This window comes from Manis pentadactyla, chromosome 8 (assembly GCF_030020395.1).
Source record: "Manis pentadactyla isolate mManPen7 chromosome 8, mManPen7.hap1, whole genome shotgun sequence".
In the NCBI taxonomy this organism is placed as follows: domain Eukaryota; kingdom Metazoa; phylum Chordata; class Mammalia; order Pholidota; family Manidae; genus Manis; species Manis pentadactyla.
In genome coordinates this window covers 139620112-139646593 of record NC_080026.1, presented here as the reverse complement: position 1 = coordinate 139646593, position 26482 = coordinate 139620112, and the positions used below count along the sequence as shown (strand labels likewise).

At 54.6% G+C, this 26482-nt stretch overlaps 1 protein-coding gene across 31 annotated transcripts in view; it reads right to left on the bottom strand.

Annotated features, from left to right (window-relative positions):
• Positions 1–25517, bottom strand: part of JAKMIP3 (Janus kinase and microtubule interacting protein 3) — a 100212-nt gene extending 74695 nt beyond the window's left edge. For 9 of the 31 annotated variants that reach the window (XM_057506494.1, XM_057506499.1, XM_057506501.1 and 6 more), the window contains exon 1: positions 21818–22735. The gene's annotated coding sequence lies outside the window, so the exon portion shown is untranslated. Of the gene's footprint in view, positions 1–21617; positions 21774–21817; positions 22738–25409 lie in introns of those variants that run through there. The other 22 variants (XM_057506512.1, XM_057506513.1, XM_057506516.1 and 19 more) reach the window with 6 other exon arrangements.
• Positions 25518–26482: the final 965 nt, after the last annotated feature.

The window sequence follows — 26482 nt, the reverse complement described above, 5'->3', positions numbered from 1 at the left end:
GACCTGAAACAATAAAACTCTTAGAATGAAAGAGGACAAAAATCTTCACAACATTGGACTTGGCAATGATTTCTTTGATATGACACCAAAGGCCCAGGTAACAAGAGAAAAACAGACAAAATGGGCTTCATGAGGAGAAGGCTTAAACATGGTGGCATGAGAGGTGAGACATAAATCTCCCCAAACCACACATAATATGAAAATATAGCAAATACATCTAATCCTGAAAGAGTAACAGGAAAGAATGCTGTGGTAGACTGCCTATTCCTGCAGAAAACAGCAGACTTCAAGGAAAAGGGTCAAGTACCAAAGCCGTTATCCAGAGGGACCCCAGCCCTTCCCCCACCCCAGCTCACCAGAGGGAGGAAGAGAAACGGAACAGGGAGGGGATGGAGGCCTAGGACTGCTGAACACCCAGCCCTGGAGATCTGCTCTGGGAGCACAAACCTGCATTACATGGTGCTCTGGAGATTAGTGGGGTTGGAAAGCTAAGACAGGAGGAAGACTTGGAGACACTGAGATTCCAGCTGCTTGTAGAAAACTTGTACCCACAACTGGCCACTCTGGGACAAAAGAAAGGCGGGCACTCTCAGAGACTTCCTAACAGCGAGAGGGCTGCTAAAGGGGCAAAGATTGCACAGAGCTTGCTGCTCAGGAGAAAGGACAGGTGGACAAAATTGTCCAGGTGCACTCGGCCCAGCAGGTTGGGAGCTCTCAGGAGCTTCAGGTGCTCCATCCTCCTGGCTGGCTGTGCAGCTACAAGGCCCCCCACTATATGCAGCCTGCTTCACCTTCCTCCCAGTCAGCACCAGCTCGCAAACTGGCTGCACCAGCTATTGCGCCAGGCCAGCCAGAGGGCGGCACCACCCACAGCAGCTACAAGCACAAAGCATAGAGGCTTCTCCCTGTACACTCGGTCCACTGGCCCTGGCAGTGGAGGCAGGCACTGAAGCAAGGAAACAGGAAAGAGCTCTTTCCTCCCAACAGGCACCAGCGTCACTCACCTACAACCCCTGCCATTGCTCCAGGGGCTGAGCAGCTCCAGAAAGTAGAGCTTCTGGGCACTAGAAGGTGCCACCTACAAATATAAAACGTCAAAGGAACCTGGTTCAAACCAAAATCCCACAAACACCAGAAAGAGGACCAAGTGAAACTGAACTCATCAATCTTCCTGAAAGAGATTTTAAAATAAAAATCATAAACCTGCTCATGGAGTTACAGAAAAATATTTAAGAACTCAGGGAGGAATTCAAAAATGAGATACAAACATTGAAGAATACAGTATCTGAAATGAAACATACAATGGAGGGATTTAAAAGCAGAATAGATGAAGTAGAGGAGATGGTAAATGAAATAGAAATTAGAGAAAAGGAATACAAAGAAGCTGAGGCACAGAGAGAAAAAAGGATTTCTAGGAATGAAAGAATGTTGAGAGAACTGTGTTATCAATCCAAATGGAACAATATTTGCATTATAGGGGTACTAGAAGAAGAAGAAGAGAGAAAAAGGGATAGAAAGTGTCTTTGAGGAGGTAATTGCTGAAAACTTCCCCATTCTGGGGAAGGAGACAGTCTCTCAGGCCATGGAGGTGCACAGATCGCACAACACAAGGGACCCAAGGAAGACAACACCAAGACATATAACAATGAAAATGGCAAAGATCAAGGATAAGGACAGAGTATTAAAAGCAGCCAGAGAGAAAAAAGATCACATACAAAGGAAAACCATTCAGGCTATCATCAGACTTCTCAACAGAAACCTTACAGGCCAGAAGGGAGTGGCATGATGTATTTAATGCAATGAAGCAGAAGGACCTGGAACCAAAAATACTCTATCCAGCAAGATTATCATTTAAATTTGAAGGAGAGGTTAAATACTTTCCAGATAAGCAAAAGCTGAGAGAATTTACCTCCCATCAACCATCTCTATAGTGTTTTTTGGAGAGACTGCTATGATGGAAGTCTTCCTAAGGCTAAATAGCTGTCACCAGAGAAAATAAAACCACAGTAAAGAAAGTAAACCAATTAATTACTAGACAGATGCAAAATCAAATCAACTACCCCCAAAGTCAGTCAAGGGATAGACATAAAGTACAGAATATGATACCTAATACATAAAGAATTGAGAAGGAAGAAAAAGGAGGGAAAAAAAAGAACCTTTAGATTGTGTTTGTAACAGCATACTAAGTGAGTTAAGTTGGACTGTTAAATAGTAAGGAAGTTACCCTTTGACCTTTGGTAACCACGAATCTAAAGCCTGCAATGGCAATAAGTACACACCTATTGATAATCACCCTAAATGTAAATGGTCTGATTGGACCAATCAAAAGACATAGAGCCACTGAAAGGAAAAAAAAAAACAGACCCATCTATATGCTGCCTACAACAGACTCACTTCAAACCCAAAGACACGCACAGACTAAAAGTGAAGGGATGGAAAAAGATATTTCATGCAACTAATGGGGAGAAAAAAGCTCAGTACTTGTATCAGACAAAATAGACTTCAAAACAAAGATAGTAACAAGAGACAAAGAAGGACATTACATAATGATAAAGGGGTCAGTCCACCAAGAGGATATAACCATTATAAATATTTATGCACCCAACCATAGGAGCATCCACATATATGAAACAAACACTAACAGTATTAAAGGGGGAAACAGAATTCATTTTAGTAGACTTCAACACACCACTCACTCCAAAGGATAGAGCTACCAGACAGAAAAAAGTAAGGAGACACAGGCACTGAACAACACACTAGAACAGATGGATCTAACAAACATCTATAGAACACTCCACCCAAAAGCAGCAGGATACACATTCTTCTCAAGTGCACATGGAACATTTTCAAGAACAGATCATATACTAGGCCACAAAAAGAGCCTCAGTAAATTCAAAACTACTGAAATTGCACCAACCAGCTTCTTAGACTACAAAGGTATGAAACTAGAAATAAATTATGCAAGAAAATAAAAAAGCCCACAAACACATGGAGGCTTAACAACATGCTAAATAACCAATGGATCAATGACCAAATAAAAACAGAGATCAAGCAATATATGGAGACAAATGACAACAGTAACTCAACGCCACAAAAAAAAAATCTGTGGGATGCAGCAAAGGCTGTGCTAAGAGGGAAGTATACTGCAATACAGGCCTACCTCAGGAAAGAAGAACAATCCCATATGAACAGTCTAAACTCACAACTAATGAAACTAAAAAAAGAAGAACAAATGAGGCCCAAAGTCAGTAGAAGGAGGGACATAATAAAGATTAGAGTAGAAATAAATAAAATCAAGAAGAATAAAACAATAGAAAGAATCACTGAAAACAGGAGCTGGTTTTTCAAGAAAATAAACAAAATAGATAAACTCCTAGCCATACTCATCAAGAAAAAAAGAGCCTACACACATAAACAGAATCAGAAATGAGAAAGGAAAAACCACTATGGACCCCACAGAAATACAAACAATTATGAGAGAACACTATGAAAAATCATATGCTAACAAATTGGAAAACCTAGAAGAAATGGAAACTTTCTAGAAAAATACAACCTTCCAAGGCTGACCCAGGAAGAAACAGAAGATCTGAACTGAGCAATTACCAGCAACGAAATTGAACTGGTAATCAAAAACCTACCTAAGAACAAAACTCCTGGACCGGATGGCTTCACCGCTGAATTTTATCAAACATTTAGTGAAGACCTAATATCCACCCTCCTTAAAGTTTTCCAAAAAATGGAACAGGAGGGAGTACTTCCAAACTCATTCTATGAGGCCAACATCACTCTAATACCAAAACCAGGAAAAGACACCACAAAAAAGAAAATTACAGACCAATATCTCTGATGAACATAGATACAAAAATACTCAACAAAATATTAGCAAATCGAATTCAAAAATACATCAAAAAGATCATCCATCTTGATCAAGTAGGATTTATTCCATGGATGCGAGGATGGTACAATATTCAAAAATCCATCAACATCATCCACCACATCAACAAAAGGAAGGGCAAAAACCACACGATCATCTCCATAGATGCTGAAAAAGTATTCAATAAAACTCAACATCTATTCATGATAAAAACTCTCAACAAAATGGGTATAGAGGGCAAGTACCTCAACATAATAAAGGCCATATATGACAAACCCACAGCCAACATTTACTTAAAGTGAGAAGCTGAAAGATTTTCCTTTAAGATCAAGAACAAGACAGGGATGCCCACTCTCCTCACTTTTATTCAACATAGTTCTGGAGGTCCTCACCACGGCAATCAGACAACACAAAGAAATAAAAGGCATCCAGATTGGTAAGGGAGAAGTCAAACTTCCACTGTTTGCAGATGACATAATATTGTACATAAAAAAACCTAAAGAATACACCTTAAATCTACTAGAACCAATAACTGAATTCAGCAAAGTTTCAGGATACAAAATCAATGCACAGAAATCTGTTGCATTCCTATACCCTAATGATGAACTAGCAGAAAGAGAAATCAGGAAAACAATTCCATTCACAATTGCATCAAAAATAATAAAATACCTAGGAATAAACCTAATTAAGGAAGTGAAAGACCTATACCCTGAAAACTGTAAGACACTCATAAGAGAAATTAAAGAAGATACCAATAAATGGAAATCTATTCCATGCTCATGGATAGGAAGAATTAATATTGTCAAAATGGCCATCCTCCCTAAAGCGATCTACAGATTCAATGCAATCCTTACCAAAATACCAAGGGCATTCTTCAACAAACTAGAGCAAATAGTTCTAAAATTCATATGGAACCACAAAAGACCCCGAATAGCCAAGGCAATCCTGAGAAGGAAGAATAAAGTGGGGGGATTACACTCCCCAACTTCAAGCTCTACTACAAAGTCACAGTATCAGGGCAATTTGGTACTGGCACAAGAACAGACCCATAGATCAATGGAACAGACTAGAGAGCCCAGATAACAAGCATATATGGTCAATTAATATACAATAAAGGAGCCATGGATATACAATGGGGAAATGACAGCTCTTCAACAACTGGTGTTGGCAAAACTGGACAGCTACATGTAAGAGAATGAAACTGGATTATTATCTAACTCCATGCACAAAAGTAAACTAGAACTTTTTCCTGAATGCAACTCCTCGGGCAAGGGAAACAAAAGCAAAAATGAACAAATGGGACTATATGAAGTTAAAAAGCTTCTGTACAGCAAAGGACATCATCAGTAGAACAAAAAGACATCCTACAGTATGGGAGAATATATTTATAAATGACATATCTGACAAGGGCTTAACATCCAATATATATAAAGAATTCACACACCTCAACACCCAAAAAGCAAATAACTTAATTAAAAAATTCGGTTGGAGGATATGAACAGACAATTCTCCAAAGAAGAAATTCAGATGGCCAACAGGCACATGAAAAGATGCTCCACATTGCTAATTATCAGGGAAATGCAAATTAAAACCACAGTGAGATATCACTTCACACCAGTTAGAATGGCCAACATAGAAAAGACTGGGAAAAACAAATGCTGGCAAGGATGCAGAGAAAGGGGAACCCTCCTACACTACTGGTGGGAATGTAAGCTAGTTCAACCATTGTGGAAAGCAATATGGAGGTTCCTCAAAAAAACTAAAAATAGAAATACCAATTTACCCAAAGAAAGCAAGATCTCAGATTCAAAAAGACATATGCACCCCCAGGTTTGTTGCAGCACTATTTACAATAGCTAAGATATGGAAGCAACGTAAGTGCCCATCAGTAGATGAATGGATAAAGAAGATGTGGAGCATATGCACAATGGAATATTATTCAGCCATAAGAAAACGAATCCTACCGTTTGCAACAACATGGATGGAGCTAGAGGGTATTATGCTCAGTGAAATAAGCCAGGCGGAGAAAGACAAGTACCAAATGATTTCCCTCATCTGTGGAGTATAACAATGAAGCAAAACTGAAGGAACAAAACAGCAGAAGACTCACAGAACCCAAGAAGGGACTAGCAGTTACCAAATGGGAGGTGGCTGGGAGGGAGGGAGAGGGAATTGAGGGGTATTATGACTAGTACACATGGTGTAGTGGGGGTCACGGGGAAGACAGTGTACCACAGAAAAGACAAGTAGTGACTCTGGCATCTTACTACATTGATGGACAGTGACTTCAATGGGGTATGGGGGGACTTGATAATAGGGGTAAATGTAGTGACCACAGTGTTTTTCATGTGAAACCTTCATAAGTATGTATATTAGTGATACCTTAATAAAAAATATGCTAACCTAAAAAAAAGGGCTTCATGAAAACTTTAAATCTTGCTTATCAAAAGACTATCCGCACAGTAAAAAAGGCAACCCACAGAACGGGAGAAAATGTTTGTAAATCATATGTCCGATAAGGGATTAAAATCCTGAATATATAGAGAACTCCTAAAACTCAACAACCTGATTAAAAAACGGGAAAGGGCTTGAATAGATATTCCCCAAGAAGTGAGCAAAAAGCACATGAAAATGTGCTCCACATGGCTGACCATTCAGGAAGTGCACGTAGAGCTTCAGCGGGGCCACCTCAGTCAGAAGGCGCTGCCCTCAAACAGAAAACAAGAAGGGTTGGTGCGGACGCCAAGAATCCGGAACCCTGAGCACAGCTAGGGATGTAAAATAGTGCGGCCACTGTGAAGGTAGCACGGTGGCTCCTCAAAACGCTCAATGAAGAACTAGCACGTGACCAGCAGGCCACTCCTGGGAATACACCCAAAGGCCTGGAAGCAGGGCCTCCAAGAGCTGTGTGCCCACCGACTGGCACAGCCGCTTATCACGACAGTAAGACACCATCGCAGCCAGGGCGCCCACAGACAGTAAGTGGATAAGCGAATTGTGTTTACAGGTTACAGTATTATTCAGGGCCCACAGTCCCAGGTTTCCACTGTCTTCCCTGGGCCCTAGGTCAGCCCCCTCTCCCTCCCCTGTGAAATGAGCTGGGCCCGCCCTGCCTTCTGGGGGGAGGTGCTCAGGCTGAATCCCTTGGCCATCTTGCCAGCCATACCATCACTTTTTAAACAGCTGCACTACCTGGACACAAAGAGCCTTTAAAAATATCAGCTCCCCAGTTCCTCTCTGGTTCTCCAAGGTGAAGCAGCCTGCTTCTGGAAATCTAAACTCCTGTGGGTGCACATGGCCAGTGAGAGTGGATGGGCAGGGTGGTCCCCCAGGGCCATCCTCCCCCAAGCCACAGCTCTGGCTTCCCTTGGCTCTGCCCCACCCCAGACCTGCAGCTGCACTCCCAGCTTCAGCAGTCCTGGAGGTCAGCTTGTGGAGGGGCTGGCCTCCAGCCCTAAGGATGGGGTGCCTCTGAGCCCCTGCACGTGACGGGCACAGCCAGCCGGAGCCCACCACCTCTTCCCCAGGAGGCCGGCCTGATCGCCCTCAGGCACCTGCAGATGCCATGTAAAACACTGTCCACTGAGAAATATGCAACTTTGTGTTTGCAAGGGCCCTCTTGACAATCCAACCCTCAAAAACACAGCCTCTCTCCAGGAAGATTTTTGGCAAATCTCAGTTCATAACAAAGACTTCTGACATGCAGCCCCAAGTCTGGGGGACAGATGTGTCCTGGTGTGCACGGAGTCCAGACCACCGTAGGCGCTTCGCCTCAACCACCCACACTGGCTGATGACGCAGTCCCGGGGCAGGCAGCCCCTGCGGCCTTCCAGAGGGAGGCTCACTGTGGGAACGGCTTCTCCCCATGCCTGCAGCTGAGCTTAGCAAAAGCCCAAGAACGTCCCACCATGGGAACTGCGGCAAAGCCACGACAAGGCAGTGAGCCCGTCCGCGGGGGCGCAGGCGCGCGCGGTGGTCCAGGACCAGCAGAGAGCTGTGGTCCAGAGCCCGGGCGGTGAGCCTCTCCCACGCTGAGTGAGCCTGCCGCGTGACACCTCCGGGCCACTGGTGCGGGAAGGGCCTGCGGAGGGGGGGTGCACGCCCCGAGAGGAGGCGCCGTGTCTGGAGCAGGAAGGGCAGCTCGTCTGTAGTCACGCCCAACAGGCGCCGGAGCCAAGTCCACTCACAGCGGTGCCCTCCGTCAGGATCAGACCAGCTCTCCAGCGGCCTGGGGCACCCCCTGCTCACGTGTGGTTAGCCTTTCCACGCGCACGTCCCCTCAGGGCCAGCACCACGGGAGGAAGAGGCTTTGCTGGCCTCACCGGGCCAAGTGTGCCCTCTGTCTGTCCCCCTGCACATGCTGGTAGGTCCCCCGGGGAGGCAGAGGCTCTGCTGGCCTCGGCCTTGCTACTCTCCTCCCTCTGGAGGCCATTCACCCGTGCACACCGGGGGCCCCCACACAGCTGAGCCCGCTCGGCAGGGAGACAGCCTGCACGTGGGTGGGTTCTAGAGCCCCTGAGCACCCCAACCTCAGAATCAACCCCTCGGCACCCAGTGCATTCCACAGATGCTACCCCATCGCTCCCCAGATGAAACAGTCTTGCCCTGAAAGGTATGCCCACCTGCGGCAGCAGCTGAGGCCTGGCCGGCCCTCGGCCCTGGCACCGGGGACGCCGTAGCTCCCACCACCAGCACCTGCAGACACGGGAGCCGGCCTCAGCCTCAGGTGCTGAGCGGCGAGCGCGTGGCCGGGTTGTGGCTGAGGCTGGCCCTCTGTGGGGACGCCCTCTCCCTGCGGTGTGTGCCCGCGCCCGTGTGCTTGGCACTCACTGGCCTACGTGATCCCAGAGCCACCGAATTCACCACACTCGCACTAGGTAGAGTGTGGAGGGTGGCTGCCCATGGCTGAACCCGAGGTAAGGCCCTTTCACGGGGTAGAAACAAGTTGCAGCTGGGCACGGGGCCTGCCCGACAGGAGGCCTGGGCAGCACTGCCTGGGGGCTGTGGGGGAGGCCCCTGCTTGGCCGGCCTGAGCCCTTCCAAGCGGGCGCCCTGCTTGTCTCACCAGGTCCTGACCTGAGTCTGCCGGGAAGTGGCCACGCTGTCCTGCCCTGTGTCCCTCCGTCCGTCTTCCAGCTCGCTCCAGCAGGCTCACACATGGCAGCCGGCCGCTGACAGCCTCCCTCCCTCCTTCCTGTGCTTGCTCACCATGCCCATTTCTGTGCCCTCGGATCCCGTCCTAGAATATGTGCCCTGCACGCAGGCCAGCACCTCCGGTCTGCCTTGGGGCCCAGGCTGGGAGAGGTGGTCCCGGGAGTGGGCGTGGAGAGCGGCCTCAGGGAGGGAATCTGGGACCAGAAAGGGGAATCCGGGTGGGGTTCTGGGACCCCGCTGGGGCTCTGGAAGTGCGTCGCCCATGCTCCAGCAGCTGTGGAAGCGGGGTGCTGTCGCCCTGGGATGGATCAGGACATGGGGCGGGGCGGTGGGAGCAGCAGGGTCGTGTCACACCCGCGTTGTGCGGTTGACAGTCTCCTGTAACAGCCCTGGGACTGTGCACAGTGCAACTGGCAGCTCAGGTGGACAGCTTCCAGCCTCGGGCACACCCTTGAAGGACCAACGCCTCAGGGCGGCCGGTGCGAGGGCTCATCCTGTCCTGTCCACACAGGCAGCGGGGCAGGCATCGCCGTGAAGGCGGAAGGACCTTCTCTGGGGCTGACTGCACAGCCTTAAGAGGCCTTGGTGTCAAGGTCAGAACGCTGGGAGGAGGTGAGGCCCTGACCCGGGTGGGGACATGTGTGGAGACCCCGGGCTGGGAGAAGCCGCTTCCCCGCCTGTCAGAGGACACCTGCTGTTTCTCAGACTGGCTCCTGCCCCCATGACGTCAGACCCACAGCCACAGGGAGCCTGCATGGAAGTGTGGGCCTCGAGCAGGAGCCCAGGCCTCCAGAAGGCGGGCATGCAGAGTGGACATCCTGGGGCCCAGGGCCCTGTTGGACCCAGAGGCCAGGCCCTTCCACAGGAGGGGTGCTGGGGAGGTCCACTTAGGCCATCCCCATGGAGGCAGGAGACCTGCTGTGAACCAGCTCCCAGGATCCCTGGTGACGCCAGGATTCCAGGTGGCAGAGGCTGCCGTGTGGGGCCTCCCACCCACCCACCCTGCCCCTGGTAGGGGCTGGTGACATGAGTGTGGCCTGATGAGTGTAACCAAAAGATGCCCGAGAGCTGGTGCTGGGAAGTCTGATGCCACCTGCAGACCCCACTTCTTCACCCCTAGAGGTTCCCAGGCGAGTCGGACCGGGGCCCCTGAGCAGGGAGAGCTGGTGCCTTTGAAGGGTTCCACCCCCACAGGGACGCAGAATAAATGCCCAACCCCTAGGCCTGCAGCCACCTGCACAGAGATGGTGCCAGGGCGGGACCGGTGGACCCGAGTGCCACCCTGGACCCCGGGGAGCCTGCAGGGGAGGGAGAGGTCCCCTGCACACATGCTGCCCCCTGTAGGGCACCCCTCCCCCTCTCATCCGGGGCCCCAGTCCTGTGCCAGCCATGCTGGGGCTCCCCCACTTTTCAGAAGAGAAACCTGGGCTGGGAGAGGTTTGGAGCCGCAGTGGGCGGGGGCTTCTGGCCCGGAGCAGACTGCAGTGGACGGGCCGCCAGGACCAGAGGCAGTGTCACCTGCCCTGCACATGAATGCGACACTTAACAGGTGATTGGATTACGTGTCTGCCCTGGAGACCAAGGCAGGGCAGCTCCAATTCCAAGGCTCAGAGGGTGGGACCCCCGGGCCCCTCGCCCTCCCAGGGGCCCAGCGACACAGTGGGTACCAGGGAGGGGCCAGTGGGAGAGAAAATAAGGGGCAGCTGGTGAGTTCCCACTGACCAAGCTCCCAAATTCAGAATTTTAAGATGAGGAACAATGAGAAAGTGACGTGAGTGTTAATCAAGCTCCCGGCGAGGCGGCAGCACAGGCCCCAGCAGCTCCCCAGGCCCTTGCCTCGGCCTCCCCCCAGTCACCCCCTCATCTGACGTCGCCCTGGCCAAAGGCCTTTTGGTGAAGCCTGCTTAATTTCCTCCCAAATGCTGACAGAAGAAAACATTGAATTTTAATTGATTCATGCTATTTCTCAAGCCAGTTGCCCTGAGCTGTGGTTCTCAAGGCGAGCTACCCATGTGCGCTGGGCCATGTGTGAGCCAGTTTTGTTATTGATAAGCCACCCACCCCTTGCTGTCCACCTCCCACGGAGAGTCCAGCTTCCAATCGCTGTTCTGGCTCCTGGGGAAATGATGAACACAGACCCCAGCGGTCAGAGAACCTGCCCAAAGAGCCAGCCGAGGCCTTCCAACAGGCCCACGGGCTCCAGGGGCCTTCCTCGTGGGAGCGAGGGGCAGGGCCCGCAGAGCCGGAGAAAAGCTCAGGACCAGGCCTGGCTCTGGAGGCTGGAGCAGCCCCCAGTCCATGAGAACAGCCCCCAGTCCATGGGAATGGCCCCCGAGTCCACGGGAACGGCCCCCAGTTCACGGGAACGGCCCCTGAGTCCATGGGAACAGCCCCCCAGTCCACGGGAACAGCACCCAGTCCCATGAGAACGGCCCCCAGTCTGTGGGAATCTATCTGTAGTATCTCCTCTTTCTCGGTTCTGTGCTGACTTCAAGTCACTGACGACGCCTTAGCCTGGACCTAGTGGGGGCCCCACCTTAATCTACCCCACCAGCCAGCCTGCCCCCCGCCGACTTCTGGCCTGGCTTTCAGTGGCTGCCCTGCAGGAACCGGGCCGTCTGTTGGAGGGGGCTCTGGTCTGGACGTGAGTGTGCCGCACACCCTGCCTGCCCTGTCCAGCCTGTAGCTCATCTGCCCTCATGGCTGCCCAGACCCCGGCCTCTGGCAGGGCCACCCATGCTGGTCTGCACCCATGGGTGAGTGGTGTGAGAAACACTAACCCGGGAGCTCTTTCCCAAGTTCGTCCACAGACAGGGCTATTTGGTGGCTCTGATACACACACCCTTTTCTCAAATTCTCAGTAAGCAGAAGTCATGGGAGAGAGAGAGGGTATCCAGGCCTTTCCAGGCAGGTGCCCACCATTAGCTGATCGTCCCTGAGGCTAGTTTCCATGGCTTGGCTGGCAGCGGCACGAGGCTTTGGGATCCGACGGTGTTTTATAATGTGGATGCTTTGTTCTACGTTCTCTTCCAAGGGCACAAACCCCCATGGACCCCCCTGGTCATTACAAAGATGAACTTGGACCCAGAGCAAGGTGGCCTCACATTCATGGCCTTTCAGCTCCAGCTCTCTCTGCCCCACAGCCCCACGCAGGGTGCAAACTGGCATCCCTGAGCCCTCTCTGATACTCCAGGGATGCCGGAAGGAGCTGGGGGCCCTTCCCCAGGTCGGTGCGTGGGGTAGGTCAGACGACTCACCCCCAGCACGAGAAACCAAGATGAGAAGGTCTGACCCGGACCGAGAGTGAGAAGTGGGGCACTGCCGGGCCAAGTGGCACTGCCTGGGGGGGGCTGGCCAGGACCTCGCAAGGGGCACTCTGCTCCTTAGCCCCTCGGGGGCAGGAGGCAGGAGAAAGCCCGGGGCAGGCTCCGGCGGGGAGCTGTACCAGTGACCTCCCCACTGTGAGTCGGGGGAAGTGCCGACCCCTCAGGCTGTCCCAGAGCTACACCCCAGCTCTGCGGGCTGCATGTGGAGCAGGCTGCCTTGGTGGGCAATGGGGGGCCACAGCCCCGAGGAGCAGTGACGGCAGCAGGTGTCCCGGTGGAAGTGGGGGCCCCAGGCTGAGCGCTGGCTTGCAAGTGCTCCCACTCGGGCACCCCGCTGCCTGGCAGGACCAGGTGTGACCCTTTCTGGAGAAGGGCGCATTTGCCTGAGACCTCAGAGAAGTCCCACAAATGTTCCCGGACGGTGACCAGCCCGCACCTACCGGCAGCCAGGGAAGCCACGGAACAGGCAAGGAGCAAGCGCGAGTCTGGAAGCAGAGCAGGCCACACGAGCCCCAGTCACGGCGTCAGCAGACAGGGCTTTCCAGGGGACACGTCTTCCTGTTCCTAAGTAGACTTCATTCGCAGAGCAGTTTTAGGTCACAGCAAAATCATGCTGGAAGCTCAGCGTTCCCATCCACCCCACCCACTGTGCATAATCTCGCCTACTTTTTTAAAGAAGGAAGTTTGATGTTTGAACATAACTTCATGAAGTAAAGAACTTAGAAAGTGATATGCCAAACCTGAATAGAGGCACACCTTTAGAAAAACAGATATAGCAACTGAAATTACAACATGGAGGACCCTTTGGCAGCAAATGGGACAGACACGAGGCAACTGGAAAGTAATTCTGGAAACTGGAAAGAAGGAACACCTAGAATTGAGCACAAAGAGACAAAAAAGAACACACACCAGAGAGCCACGGGGAGCAGACAGGACAAGATCTGAAGGAAAACAAGGGAGAAACTTAGAAGCAAAATTTGAAGATGAAGTGGTTGCAGATTCTCTGGGATTGATGGACGACAGTCTAAAGATTATAATAAGCCACAACGACCTAGACACGTCATGAGACTTGAGGGAAAGAAACAAGGAGAAAGAGGAAATAAAATCTGCCAGAGGACAGAGGCTTGTGTTTGCAGACGGGACAGACAGGCCATCAGCTACGTCCTCAGCAGAACGGCAGGATCAGGCATTGGACACGCTTTCAAAAAATACCTGCCAAACAAGAATTCTATCCCTGGTAAAGATATTTGGCACCTTCATTCTTGAAAGAAAGAATTTTTCAGGCCAAAAAAAAACCACAGAGAGAGAATGGTGCCGGTCAAAACACGGTGCCAGCACTTCAGGAAGCGACATGGGGGCATCCTGCAGGGGACGGTGCCACACAGACGCCTGAGAGGCAAGAAGAAAGGCAAAGTGTGGAACTCGGAACACGCAGGTGGCCGTGAGAAGCTGACAACAATTCTAGTGGCGTCATAAACAGGGTAGAAGTAAAATGACAGCACAAAACCTGAGCTAGGAGGGGGAGGAAGGTCCGCAGGGAGGCGGGAGGCCAGGAGGCCAGGAGGACAGAGATGGAGGCCCTGTTCCTCCAGAGCCACCGAGGAGGAGGGGACGACACGAGGGCCGAGCTCCCATTTAGACCCACGGCCCCAGGAGACCCCCCCCCGCCACAGACCTGCACCCACCTGCTTCCGCAGGCTCGCTGGGTGCCCAGGAAAGCAGGCCCAGACTGACCAATGTGGAGACACACTCGGCGAAATGACTGGATTGCAAAGCTACAGATGGAACGGAATCCTCAAGGCCTCTGGCAAAAAGGTGGACGGCTCCACGGTGTGGAAAGAATGAGGCTGGCGTCCGACTTTTGAAAACAAGGAAGCCAGGAAACCATGGGGAAACAAACAAAATCAATGAGAGAAAAAAACACAAACCAAAAATTTTAGAACCAGTGCAGCCTGAACATCCTGTGATTCCAGAAAGTAAGAAAATGCTTACAAAAATTTAAATGAATTCATTAGCTAATTTTTATAACAAAGAAAAACGGGGCTTATGAAAGAAAGGACACAGCAGCCGAACTGAAGCTGTCCCAAAAGCCCGACACCAGGACAGTTTGCTGAGCAAAATAATTATTGTTACTGCTGGATCTTAAGCCGTGGGGTTAAACGATTATCCGGGTGTCTGTCCTGATGTCCATAAATAATTGATGAGTGAGTGAGAAGCCACGGCTTCTGCTGTCTGTGGAGTTCCTGTGAGCAGTGTGATGGGAAGAAGGCACCTGAGGTGCACAGCCAGTAGCATTGCAGGAATGACCTGGGCACAGCACCCAGGTGCCAGCATTCCCCATAACAGGGTCAGAAATGGGTTTGCACAGCCTCCACGTCCCTCCCGAGACAGCGGAGGCCGGCACTTTACAGTGGAGCGGCCCAGCGGCCACAGCCTGACCCAAGCGACTGAGGCCAGCATCACCAATAAGGTGGACACAGACGACTCCCGGTACAGCTCACAGAGAAGGGTCTGTGCTGCCAGGACTTCCTGCCCAAAATTCACAAGCAGGTCCCAATCCTGAGCAAACAGCTGATAGATCAAACAGACGTGCACTTTACAAAGCAGCTCATCAGTGTCCCCTGAGCACCAGCCTCCCAGAGACAAGGCTGAGGAACTGTTGCAGATTGCGGGACACCAAGGAGCCCTACACAACTCGGGGCCTGGGTGGGCCCTGGGGCACCAGAGGCGTCAGTGGAGGAGGGGTGAATCAGCTCCGCACTGGGGGTGGGTGGTCTTGCTCCGATGTTAATGCCCTGGTCTTGATAATGCACTGCGGCTACATAACCGGTTAACTCTAGGGAAACCTGGTGAGGGCTAGAGAGAACTCTTTACTATTCTTGCAACTTTTCTGGAAGTCTAAAATTAGTTTAAAATAAAGCTTTTTAAAAATAAACTCATATAAAGGGACTCAATTAATCATTAGGGAAATGCAGATCAAAACCACGATGAGACATACCCTCACCCACATCAGGATGGCTGCTATAGACACATAAAACAGAAAAAGAAAAGAACAATTGTTGGGGGTGTGAAGATGCTGGAGCCCCGTGCGCTGTTGGGGGGATGTAAAATGGTGCAGCTACTATTTAAAGCATAAGTCAGCCCCTCAGAATACCAAAGACAGAACCACCAGGGGCCGAGCAATGCCACTTCCGGGTGTGCATCCAAAGGAAATGAAAGCAGGATTCCAAGAGAGATGTGCACCTCGTGTTCACAGCAGAGTCATTCACAGTGGCCGAGAGGAGGGAGCAGCCTGGGCACCCCTCACAGAGGCACAGGTACGTACGGTGGAATGACACTTAGCATTAACAGGGAAGGACATTCTGACACCTGCTACATCATGGGCCAACCTTGAGGACATCATGCTGAAGGAAATAAGCCAGACAGAGAGAGACAAACTGTGTGGCTCCACTGGCCAAGGGCCCTGCAGTAGCCGCATTCATAGACCAGGACATAGAATGGCCATGGGCAGGAAGGGGAGTGTTTAATGGGGACCGAGTTTCCATGTTGCAGGGTGAGAAAGCTATGGAGCAGGTGGTGACAATGGCTGCACAGTGGTATAAACATGCTGATGCCCCTGAGCTGTGCACTCAAAGTGGTTCAAACGGTAAAGTTTATGTTGTTTTACAGAAACAGCAAAAGCCAACCCCATGAGCTGACCTCTGCCCTGCACACGTGCGTCCCAGGCTCTGAGGGTCAAGTCCACTCCAGCGCCTGGCCCCCGGCCCCTCCCTGCCCTCCAGCCTTGCTGCTCTGCTCCTCCGTACCCCTCCACACCCTTGGCCAGCTGGGTCCTGGCCACCTTCTCTGGTCTCCCCAGCCAGATTAGAGGCCATGTGGCAGGCTCCCGGGGGATGGAGAAACTCCATGGTGGCCCTGTCACAGCAGAAACTTTACACATGCAGGATGGCCAAAGGCATGTCTGTTTGGTCACTGGCCCTCGCAGAGAGCAGGGCACCTATCCCAGTGAGGTTCACGATGCTGGCCCAGAAGAGGTAACTGGCAAACGTCTGCTGAGGGAATAAAATCCGCTCTCAGCAAGCCACCAGCAGGGTCACAAGGGGACAGTGCTGACAGCTGCACGGGGTCCCACGGCCCCCTGGGCACCATGAACATCCTCGGGAACCAGCATCTAGGTTCAGCCTCCAGCCCATGAGCATCTTTCTCTGGGTCCCCAGGCAGGTCCCACTGTTGGCCCCATGCTGGGTGACTGAGCATGCTTACCTCCTCGCCTGCCTCGAAAGCCCAGGAGGCCCATGCTGGCCACCCTCTCCTGAGATGAGGGGCACACGTAGGGAGCAGGATAAGGGGGGAGCGCACCTCATCTTTCCAAAAGAAAAAACTCGATTTGATTTCACTCCTGGCTCAGCTGCAGTTCCTTATTCTCCTGCTAGGATCTTAATTCTACAGGGACCGGCACGAATTGCATGAGAACCGCTCTCTGAAGTCCTGCCCTTGCAGAGGCCTCTGGGAGCTCCCTTCCCCCAGAACAGGCCAATTACAGTGGGTGCCCCTGCCCTCTGAGCCCTCCTGTCACCTGCCTGGCTGGCCAGGTGGAAACACACCACCTTCCACCTGCCTCAGGAACTTGGCTGCCTTCGCATGTCTGCCCTGGAGCCTCCAGACATCGTGGAGACCTTGAGGCTGCGTGGGATTCTTGTGTAAAGAAGTGTTTGGGGCAACAAAACCCAGCCCTGTCCTCCTGGATTGCCTGCCTGCTCTCTGCTGTTTGCACCAAGGACCCCAAACTAGAAAAGCTTGGATTAGAAGCAGCAGGTCAGCAGGATACCTCTTCAAGATAGAAAAGGTACAATCCAAAGGATTTGTACAGTATAATAAAAATGCAAAAGAAAGATACCAAAAACCTAAGATATCTTGACTGGCAGAGGGACAAAACGCAGCCACGTTAAGAAATAAACGATAGCAAAGCTCGTCAAGGAGGAAAGGCCATTGTTTCTAGGACCCGCTAAGGGAAGCTGACAAGGGGCAGCTCCTCACAGCCTGGTTTCATTCATCATTTCTAATATCGTGATGATCAGTGTGAATCACAGCTGCAGGGGAATGATCAGACCGGAAGGCAAGAGGCGCACCTGGTGCTCAACCCTCTGGTCTTTAAAGCGAGGGAAGCCCACTGCAGGCTCCCAGCTTGCCACCCTCTCCCCACGTGGCACTTGCTCTTTTCGTTCATGGCTTGAGGGCCTGGGTTCAGTGCCCTGGCCAGAATGGGAGGGAGGGCACACTGGGGACACAGCCTGGACTCGCCACAAAGGGGAGAGAAGAGGGCAGGAGACACAAACCAGGGCCAGAAAGCGGTCCAAACCTCAGCAGACCACATCGGGCTTTGAAAGCCATGTGATACAGTGAGGCGCACTCCGCTCTGACGGCCACGGCCAGGCTCGCAGCCTGCCCCGCGCGCAGCTACGTGGTCCAGGACTCACTGCGCCCCCGGCCCCCTCCTACCACACCAAGCTTCTGCGGGGTTCGCATCTCCGCCTCAGGGTGACACCTGCACAGACACTGTCTGAGGGCGTGGAAGCACCAGGGCCTCGATGGAGCTGAGAGCCCAGCACCCCTTGGACCAGCCGAGTCCCCGGGGGAGACACTGGCCTGTGTGTGCCTCAGGCACCCCTGGTGCGGGAAACACAGCTCTTGCTGGGTCCACCTGTTCCCACCCTGGGACAGCTGCCCCAAGTCCTGCTGCCCCAACCCTGCACAGGGATCCTGCCTGGGTGTCCCCGATGGGGCTGTGCCCCACCCTCTCCTGCCTCTCGCAGGCCATGCCTTCCCTCGCCTTCCCACGGACAGCCAGGTGCCTGTCTGCAGTGCAGCCTTGATCCCAACACGCCCTTGACACTTGGGGACATGTGCACGCTATTTTGTCTGACCTACAGTAAAGCCCTAAAATAAAATGGGCTAAGAGAGTCCATCAGGGGTTGCTCCTGATGGCAAAGGATTAAATTCAACACAAATGCCTAATTATAAGAGACTCATTAAGGAAACGGCTGATGACCCTACAGATCATCTTTACATTGATTTTTGAAAATGCTCACAATATGACATATAAAGTGATTATAGTATTATCAAAACTATGTGTGTTGAGGGATGTTTTCCACTGGTGCTGGTCAAGAGGTCAGTGGGCACCAGGGGTGTCTAGTTGTGGAGGGACAGCATGGTCTTGGGGAGCTTGGGCCACAGGCCAGGGGGCTTCCACAACAAGAGCCGGTCCTCACAGCTGCAGGGCTGAGTGCCCAGCTCAGGGTGCAGCGAGGCAGGGTTCAGATGAGTGCCTCTGCCTGTGCCCGGCTGCGAGCTATGGCCTAAGAGCTCTCCTCTTACAGGGGCGTCAGCCCCATCAAGGCTGCCTTATGACCACCACTGACCCTAACCACCTCGAAAAGGCCTGCCTCCAGATACTATCACATTGGGGGTCGGAGCTTTTCCACATATGAATTTGGGGGGATGCAGACACTCAGTCCACACAGTGCCTGACCGCGCAGGAGCACCCTCTGCAGGCTTTAATCACAGGTACTACCGACTGGATGGCGCTTTCTGCAATTTTAGAATTTCCTTCGTAATCAGAAAGTGAAGGCTGGTGCAGAGAGCCCCGGTGCTCCTCAGTGTGACGGTGGGGACTGGGGCGCGGGTGGTCTGCACACCTGAGAGGGCCCCTTGCTTTCGACATCGGGTCTCCATGGCCCAGGCTGGAGGCCGAGGGAGGAGGTCAGGGAGTAGGGTCAGCGCTAGAGGGAGTGGGGGTCCCGAGGTGGCTGGCCTGGAGAGCACAGCGTGGTGCCGACTGCAGGGCCTCTTGCAGGCGGATCAGCTGGGGAAGTGTGACCCTGTTCTGAGCTCACGCAGGAGGCAACCTTTAGCAGAAGGTCTCGGCAGGGTGCTGAGGACAAGGCCTTGCCAGTCCGTGCTGGACACGGCACAGCTGCACCACCCGAGACATGTGGTTGAGGCCACTGTGTTGGGAGGAGGGTGGCGGGGCAGGGCTGGGGACACAGGCTGCAGCAGAGGCCCACGAGTCCCTGGCCTCCCACCAAGAGGCACAGACCCTAATTGCTGGTTTCAAGGCTTGAGCTAAGGCCCTTCCCTTCCACAGGCCTCAGGATCCTCCCTTCTAGATGATTCTCCATGATACAGTCGTTGCCTGCCCGGACGCTCCGTGAGGGTGAGGCCCTAGCCCGGTTCCCAGGGAGCCGCCACCTCGGCCCGCCTCGAGGTTCCCCAGGAGCTTCCCAGGCCTGCCCTGCAGGTGACCCCTTGCCAGGTGGAGAAGTCAGAACAGCGCCGGCACGGAGCAGGGGCCGGGGAACGGGCGGCTGTTTTTCATCATTAGACCCTCCTCACCTTTTCCTTCATAAGCTTTTCCTTGCACTGTCATTGGTCACAACCTCCCGGATCTTGCCAAGTAGCATGCAGGCAAATTTGTGGTGCTGCAACCCCAGACCCTGGGACTTGTTCACCCTGACGCCACCAACCGCCGCCAGGAAAGGCAGCCCCTGGGCGCTGGCTCCCAGGAGAGGCCGGCTGCGGCGCCGTGCCTGTGGCTGTGGGCATCTGAACTGACCCCCACGTGTCCGAGCCCTCTCTCCTTCGGAACTTGGTTCTCAGCGGGTGTCATCAGCACTGATAATAAACGCCAGGCCACACCTGTGTTAATATGTTCGCTACAAATGAAGTCCTGAAACAAGAATGAGCTTATACAGTGATACACTGTGTGCTTGAAAAGCCTGTTTAAAACTGGAAATATCTTCTGTCAGCCCCCAACTGAAATGCCTGATTGTAAAAGTTCCTCTTTCCAATTATCTTCCCTTTGGGAGAAGGCAGGCAGTCCAGGTAAGGAGTGAGGTGCTAGGCTGCTGGTCCCGCCCGGTTAGCGGGAAGGACCCCAGCGGTTCTGTCCGGCCACAGAGCAGCCCCTGGCCCAGGCCGGCCTGGGCGCGCCCCGTGGGTCCCGGGCCCGGAAGCCAAAGACAGACGCCGCCGGGCCAGGTACTTCCCCTGACCGCACACCAGCGCCCTGCGGTCACACCCTGGGGTCCCTCTAGGGGTATTTTTGTTCCTTAACACACAGGCTTACAAGGTGGTAAGCAGAGGCCTGGGAGCCACGAACGCCTGGGCGCAGAGCCGCCCCCAGCAAGGCGGTGCGGGCCCTGCTTGTCCCTCCTTACCCCTCGGCGGGAGCCTCCCCACACGCCCGCAGCCCGGGCGGAGGCTCCATCGGCCGTCACCGCGCTCTTCCGCGCAGACGAGCTGGAGACCCCTGACCCACTCCGTCACCGCGGGGGCACGAGAGTGACAGGCAGCCCGGGGCGCCCCAGGAAGGAACCGCTGAACCCCAGCTGCCGCCGGGGTGGTCAAGGGGCAGGCGACGGGGCGGGCCTCCTTTCTGACCCCCGACCCCATCAAACCTGCATTGTGCGCCTCTGACAGCTATGTCGCTACCCGCGGAAATGGGAACGAGTGAGATTTTAAAAGGAGACACACACACACACACACACACACACACCCCACACCCTCCGGAGCCGCGCCTGCCCTGGGCAGCTCCGTCGGCCACGCGGAAGCCCCGAGTGGCTCGGACGCCTGCGCCAGCACCAGCCCACCCCCAGGGCCGGCGCCCAGCCGGCGTCCCCGCCTGTGCACTTGCCATCGGCCCCCAGGCGTTCCCAGGAAATGGCAGCGACGGAGAAGGATGCGGCCGGCCCGCGGGGGGAGGCCTGGAGAAGCGGGGAGGACCCCCGCCAGGGCAGGGGGCCGCGGGACCCCGGCCACCGGGACGTCACCCCGCCGCCCCCGACCACACCCAGGCCACCTTCAGGCAACCCCTGCCCGCCCGCGAGCCACCTCCGGTCCCCCTCTGGCCTGCCCGCGGGTCACCCTCAGGCCAACTGCCCCCGCGGGCGGGGCCGAGCGGGCGCTGCCTCCCCACCACCCCGCGGCGCTGGGAGGCCGGGCGGGCGGCGGAGCGCAGCATGGTGCCAGGCGCGGCGGAGCGCGGAGGCCCGGGGGCGGCGCTTAGGGCCGGGGGCCGGGGGCCGGGGGCCGGGGCCGGGCGGCTCTCACCGAGGCTCCCGGCAGCGGCGTCCAAGGACCCCTCGGCCATTGCAGCGGTGCTGCGCGGGCGGGCGGCGCGCGTCACCGCGGGCGGGCGCCCCAAAGCCAGGCCCTCCCCGAGCGCCCCGCTGCCGGGCCGCGCGGCCCCGACACCCCCAGCCCACCTCTAGTTCTCTCCGCGCGTCTGACTCTTCAGCAGCCGGTCCGCAGTCTATTAGGGTCAGGAAACGACGTCGCTGAAAATAACCCCGGCTGCGCGGAGCGCGGTGCGCGAAGGAGAGGCAGCCCGGAGCCGAGCCGGCCCTGCCCTCCGCCGCCGCCGCCGCCGCTGCCGCTCACCCGCGCGCAAGCCCGAGTCACTCACCACGCTTCGCGGTGCGGATCAGCGGCCATGCAGCGTCGCGGGGCCGGTGCACGTGTGTTTCAGGCGTTAGTTCTCGGCTTCCCATCTCCAAATGCTGCCTTCCACCGCCGAGGAGGCAGAATTGCGCTTTGGAGCCTGGCATGGAACCAATCACACCCGTGCTCGTGGTTACATCCACAATCCCAGCGTTGAGCAGGGCCTCTGGGGCCCGTGGGCATGTGCAGTCCAGCTCCAGGGTACATGCTCAGGTCGCTCCGTCTGTAAAGCGCCCACCCCTTGGATGCTGGGGAGTGAGCAAGTTAATGTCAGTGGGGAAGGCGAATACTGTGCTGTGAAAACCTGCACTCTGGGAATCGCCCCTTAGGGGTACATTCCTGCCCCGGGTTTACACCAGGACTTGCACTCCAGCAGATCCCAACCTTTTGGGCATGGAGAGCCAATGTTTTTGCAGGTGGATCACTAAGGATGATGGAGAGAGGGGCCACACCCACTTTTCTGCCTTCTTCCTGGACCTGAGCAGTCTGGCCTCAGGAAACCAGTACCCATTACTGATTGGTGGCTGAGAACACGTCTGACAGCACAGCGCTCAGTCTTGGAGGGCTGTTTCCCACCGGCCTCTATGCTGCCTTTAGTGGGCCAGCCAACATTCCCTGCTGTCTGGCTGGGAGACCCAGTGGGACCTGTAAGTCCCCAGATGCCAGCCCCTCACTGCACCTCTTGGGGTCCCGGTCAGAGGCGGTGTGGGCAGGTCAGCATGAAGGTAAGAAAGCACCGAGTGGGTCTGTGATGGGGTTCCTGGCGGAAGCCTGGTGGGCAAGCATGGAAAAACCACCCCCAGAATAATCATCTACCCCAGCGAGTCCACCGGACTTGGTCTCCCACCAGAAGCCGGCTGCTCCCCTGGGTGCGTCATGGGTCTCAGCCTCTGAGGGATTAGTGCTTGGGGGGCAGGACACAGCTCGGCCTTGGTGGGAGAGATGAGTGTTGACCCCTGGACCGCCACCCACCCACCACTCTTTAATGGGCTTTTTGAGCAAAGACCGGGGTGGCTGGGAAGCAGCTGGCAGACATCTGGGAACGGGTCCCCTTCCTCACTGGCCTGGGGAGAAGCATTTGGTGAGTATGCACAAGGGACCCAGGCATGATCACATCCGAGCCCCCTCCAGGGGGCCTGTCCCCAGGCCTCCCTAACCCGGACCCTCTAAACCTGTTCCTTCTAAGGGCCTGGCCACCAGTATAGATGAACATCTCAGTCAACTCTCTTTCCAAGTGCAGCAGATGCAAATACACTGCTTGCAGTTGCTGCTGGGAGGATGTGCCTCCCCCCACCGCCCTCCAGGGCCAGTTCCTGCAGGGCTGCGATGGTCTTGGTCCTCCTCCAGCCAGTACCAGCATGACACATGGGATCACCTGGGCCCCAGGCTCCAATTCTTAGCCATCAGCCAGCTTGTCTTAGGGAATGTGCATAACACCGCAAGTGCAAGTGGGGAGCCGGGAGTGCAGCATGTGCAGGTGCATCGGAGGGAAGGCCACCTGCTCAGGCAGCCTGGGTGTCTAGCATATGCTTGAGAACAGCGCTGCATTAGCTGCCTGGGTGCTGTAACAACATCCCACAGCCTGGAGGCTTAAACAACAAAAACCACTTTTCTCCCAGTTCTGGAGGCACCCCTGCAGCCTGCACCCCAGCCCCCATGTGCCCACCGCCCCTCCTCAAGCTTTACCTCCACCCATCTCTCAGCAGGTGTCGCCCCTTCCCACCCCATCCTTTCTCTTCCCCCGCATCCAACCTGCACCCAAGCCTCAGCCCCCTGGACCATGTGTGTGGCCAACACCCCACCCAGTGCCGATCCCACGTGCTCCCTTCCAGCCCATTTCCTCCCCAGCAGTGAATCCTGTCCACTGCACAGACCACAGGCTTTCAGACCTCCTGAACCCCCTCTTGTCTCCTCCTCTGTCTGACCGGTCACAAACCCTGTCAGCTCTCTCTTAAAACAACTGTACCTGCAGATCTGCCCCGAAAGAGGGATGGAAAGATGCACGGAGAGAGGGACCGACCGACGGAGGGAGAGACACATGAGGAGATGGCTGAGGGATGGGCAGATGAAGAAATGGATGAAGCTATACTTAACTGCATTCAGTTTCTTAGAAATGGAGGCACTGTTTTGAGATCAGGTTCTTGGAGAGAAACACCCCCTCTGGAAGTCAGGTAACCAGACGTGTTCCCAGAGGCGGCTGAACCCCCAGCAAGCAGCTTGGCCGGCTCTGTAGCCTGGACCTGCTGTCATAACCCATCCTGCCACATCCCTGAGCACCGCTGAGGATCCACTCCACTCCTGAGTTCCTGAACTCGGCAACAGCACCTCAGGGTGCTTAGGAGTGAAGCCCAGGAGCTGCATCACCCAGGCTCGGACTAGCCTTCCCCAAGACACTCCCCGTGGGGTTCCGGAGTCCTCGTCTGTAAAATGCAGACAACTGTGTACACGGAGAGATGCAGAAACATGCACACAGCACCTGCTGTCACACAGGCAACACCACACCTCTGGCGTAAAAATCAGGCCCGAGTAACAGACCCATGCAGCCTCTTGCTACAGATGGGGTGCTTGCAGCCCCCTCCCAAATAGGTTGACACCCTATTCCCCAGTGTGATGGCATTGTGGACAGGGACTTAGGGCTGTCACCAGGGTCAGATGAGGCCACCAGGGCGGCCCCATGCTGGGATTAGTGTCCTGATAAGAGTCAGAGAACTTGCTCCCTGTCTCTCTCTCTCCGCCATGTAAGCGAGCCATCAGCAGCCCGGAAGCAGGCCCCCGCCAGAACCTGATTGGGCTCCAGAACCATAAGAAATTAAGTGTTTGCTGCCTAAGGCGCCCAGCCAAGGAGGCTGTAGCAGCCTGAGCTGACCAGAGCGCCACTTCTGCTGTCCCAGACATGTGCCTTTCACCCAACCCAGCCACCAAGCACTTGGGGACACGTGCCATGGGCCGTGCCTGGGTGCTGCCGTGCGTCTGCCTGAGGGACCCCCGACCATGGGCCTCCTGACCCACTTTACTCACTCCTCAGGCCTGGCTCACACACCAAGAACACAGCCACGTCTGGAAACTCCATGCTGGCTCATGTGACACCCCATGTGTACAAGTGTGCAGACTGTACACACAGTATGTAAACACAGTGCAACTCTCTGCTCACCCTGCAATTGCAATTTCACTCCCATGACCCGTCTGGCCAGACCATAGCCTGTCCAGGGGTTGGGTTTTATTTGCATTTGAGTCCTCCCTTCGCCAAAGCCGGACCTCAGCTGTAGAGTGCCTAGTAAACACTGCATGCTCCACAAGATGTGCTGAGCCTCCCCTGCGGGATGGACTTGGGCACCCTTCCTTCTCCCTGAGAGGCAAGGCTCAGTACCTAAAGAAATTCTGCATTTTGCCTCACTCATTTCTCCCCTAACCTTTTGAGATGGCAAGTCCCAGACATACAGGAGAGTTGGAAGAACTGCATGTGAGCACGCCTATGTGCACCACGCGGACTCTACGCTTACTGTATTGCGATCTTTGCTTTACCCCTGTCCCCCCAGCCCTCCAACAGCCTAACTTACTTTCTGATGTACTTCAGAGGAAGCTGCAGACCTCAGCACTTGTCCTCCCTGAGCAATGCAACGTGCTTGTGCGTCACTGGCATTCAGTATTTGTCTCCGGCTTCTTTCCCAGGCCGGAGAGGTGAAGTTGAGGTTCAGTGAGAGGCACAGATATGAGGTGAGTTTTACCAAAGGTACACGTCTGCGTAGCCCAAACCTGTCAGGACAAAGAACACGACCACCTCCCCAGTGTCCCCAGCCTTCCCAGTCAGTCCCACCCACACTCTCAGGGGCAACCACCCTTCTGATATTTTTCACTATAGATTAAACGTGGTCTGGAAGTTCATGTCAGTGAACCATTCAGTGGTGACTCGTGTAAGGCTTCCAGACCAATGCGTACCAGTAGTTCGTTCCCTTTTGCTGCTGGACATTATCGTGTAGCATGAATTTTCCAAGCGTTCTTCTAGTCTCCTGCTGAGGGCCAGCAGCCTCCCCAGTTTGGGTCCACAGTGAATAAAGCTGCCAGGATGAGCACACTACACACAGCTCCCCGCCTGGGTGCGCTCAGGTCTGTGGGCCCTGGACAGCTGTGAGCCAGTGGACAGAAACCAGGTTTTCTGGTGTGTGTGTTGGGGTGGTGCCTTGGAGGAGGCCTTCCTGCACAGGCCCCACATCACTGCCATTTCTGGGACAGACCTTAGGAAGAGAGGCCACACGAAGCATCAAGGAGCATGTCAGAGGACAGACCTGGGTTACCAACAGGCTGGCTGTCCGAAGGGCCACCACCAGTGTCCCACATGTGGAGGGTTTCCTCCCTGGCAGGAGGGCCACACAGGACAGGATGAGGGGTGAAGGCCAGGGGAGGGGGAACAAAGCCCTCTGGCACCTCGGGCCCGGCCCACGTTGCCAATGGACTCCAGCCAGAGCTGAGATGCACTGTGCTCCCATGAGGGCCTCACAGAGTGACTCCCACGGAGGGGTCCTGTGGGGGGAGATGGGTGGAGGGTGGCCACGGAGGGGTCCTGGGAGGCATATGGCCTGAGCAGGCACCTCTGCTGTCTTTCCTTCTGCCTTCCCTTGTGCAAATCCACACA